At 47.3% G+C, this 2,427-nt stretch overlaps 1 pseudogene; it reads right to left on the reverse strand.

Annotated features, from left to right (window-relative positions):
* Positions 1 to 1,435: 1,435 nt before the first annotated feature.
* Positions 1,436 to 2,189, reverse strand: LOC128573130 (immunoglobulin heavy variable 3-23-like; annotated as a pseudogene).
* Between the last annotated feature and the right edge of the window lie 238 nt (positions 2,190 to 2,427).

Below are 2,427 nucleotides of genomic sequence, written 5' to 3' on the forward strand. Positions count from 1 at the left end.
GCAGGGATGTACAGAAAAAGAACACGTATACACTGATGGTTGGATTGCAAATTATTACAACCTGTTTTAAAAACAGTACAAAATTTTCTCAAATAACTACAGGTAGACCTACCATTCAACCCAACAATCTCACTACTGGGTGTCTACACAATGGAAAAGAAGTCATATCAAAAAGACACCTGCATTCAAATGTTCATTGTGGAACAGTTCACATCTGGAGAGATGTAGAATCAAGTGCCCATCAGTTTGCGAGTGTATGTGTACTGTGGAGTACAACTCAGCCATAAAAAGATGAATTAATGCCTTTTCAACAATTTGGATGGAACTGGAGACCATTACTCTATGTCAAGTATCATAATACTGGTAAAATAAACACCACATGCACTTGTTATTCAATTAGAAGTTGCCAATGAGCACACGTGTGCACAGAGGAACGTAAAACATAGTGGAAATCAAGCCTTAATACTTTAACATGCAAAAGAAAAACGTTAAATTAAAATCAGAATTCTACACCATCGGAGGACCAATCCAGCTTAGATTGCCATGTAGAGGATGTTCGTGGATCTTGAGATGCTTCAGATGTTTGAAAGGAGACAGCTGACCTACGACCTGCAGTCTAAGTTGATGATCTTAGATAAAGCACAACGTTCATCTCCAATACTGGAGTAACAATCCTGTATGATTCACCATTTTGCCACTGTTATTATCACTAGCTTAATTACAGCAGCTCTTTCATATCATTTAGAGCAAAATCTCCTCCCTTCCTGCACTGCATTAAAAATAGTTTTGAGTAGTCAAACTTTTTTTTTTTTCTATTGTCGACTATTTACAATGCAAGGTTCATTGATGCCTCTTATCCTATTTCCCCACACGTGGGCATAAGTAAATACAGGCTGTGAAAGTGGGTGGTTCAAGCCTCACTAGCCCTTTCCAGGGAGAGTAAATCCTCACTGAGTCCCCACCACGGATCCGTCATCAAACCCTGAGTCCATCTCCTTTCCAGCTCTACAGAGTCATGTTGGACTTTGAGAGGACAACCCTGCCGTCCCCAGCTATTTCAAGAAGTTTTCCACATTCACGGGGTGGTTGAGTGCAGCATCACCAGACTCGACACCCACACTGAGTGTCCCCCTTCTCCAGGTGTCACTAGGATAGGTGTTGGGACCCTCATGCTGAGACGCTGACTACCCAGGTGTCTCCCTTCTGCTTAGGAAGGCTGAGACCCTCTGCCCCCAGTGTCCAGCAGGCACTTGGTCCTGCTTGCCAGCAAGCTGGCACCTGAAGTTATGTTTCTGTTCTGCACAGCTGAATTCATCAGAGCATTTTTATAGATTTATCAGCGATGCTGTGAAGTATCGATAACTGGTATTGAAGGAAAGTAGACTACAACTGTAAGCCATGTTCTGCAAATTGTACCAGTGACAACGTCTTCGTCTTATGACAAGAATGTTTCTAATTCAGAGGCTTCAGAGGTAAGCACTAACCCAGAGAATCTCCAGAGGAAAATGATTAATGGGTAGGAAGCCACGACCCTGCAGGCAACCAGGGCTGAGCCGTCCAGCACCTGCCCTGGGTGACTCTGAGCATGTGTCCCGGGCTCCCCCTGGCGGCCGCGCCACCCAGAACGTTCGTATCTGGGCTCCCAGTGCAGTCCCCTGGCTGTATCCCTCACGCAGTAATACAGCCCGGTGTCCTCGGGCCTCAGGCTGTTCATCTGCAGATCCACAGTGTTCTTGCCATTGTCTCTGGAAATGGTGAATCGGCCTTTTCACGGAGTCCGCGTAGTATGTGCTACCACCATTACCATTGATTTCTGAGACCCACTCCAGTCCCTTCCCTGGAGCCTGGTGGACCCAGTTCATCCAGTAATCCCTGAAGGTGAATCCAGAGGCTACACAGGAGAGTCTCAGGGACCTGCCAGGCTGGACCAAGCCTCTCCCAGACTCCACCAGCTTCACCTCACACTGGGCACCTGCAAATTCAGAGACATCTCGTCAGACACCTCCACACACACCCTCTGTTCTCTCTCCCACATTCACTCACACATTCCGACTCTCCAGTTCTCCGTGAATCACCTTGTAACAGAGCAACGAGGAGAAGCCAGCTCAGCTCGGACTCCATGGTGGGTTGTCTGTGTTCAGTCCTGAGCAGCAAGTGGGCAGACCTGGGAGTCCCGGGGCTGGGGCTCCTCTCCCAGAGCTGCAGGGTAAGGGCTGGGCTGGTTTTCATGAGCAGAGGGAGGCCCTATTTGCATGTGCTCCTGCCATATAGGAGGTCTGGGGTGGGACACTGAGGGAGGGCAGGGCCAGAGCAGGTGTGAGTCTGTTGGGACAGTAATATGACAAGGATAACACTTGATAAAACACAAATTCTTACTGTGACATTTCATACATACTTATGATATATCTGTTCAGTTCATTGGCTCAC

This window comes from Nycticebus coucang, chromosome 20 (assembly GCF_027406575.1).
Source record: "Nycticebus coucang isolate mNycCou1 chromosome 20, mNycCou1.pri, whole genome shotgun sequence".
NCBI classification, from domain to species: domain Eukaryota; kingdom Metazoa; phylum Chordata; class Mammalia; order Primates; family Lorisidae; genus Nycticebus; species Nycticebus coucang.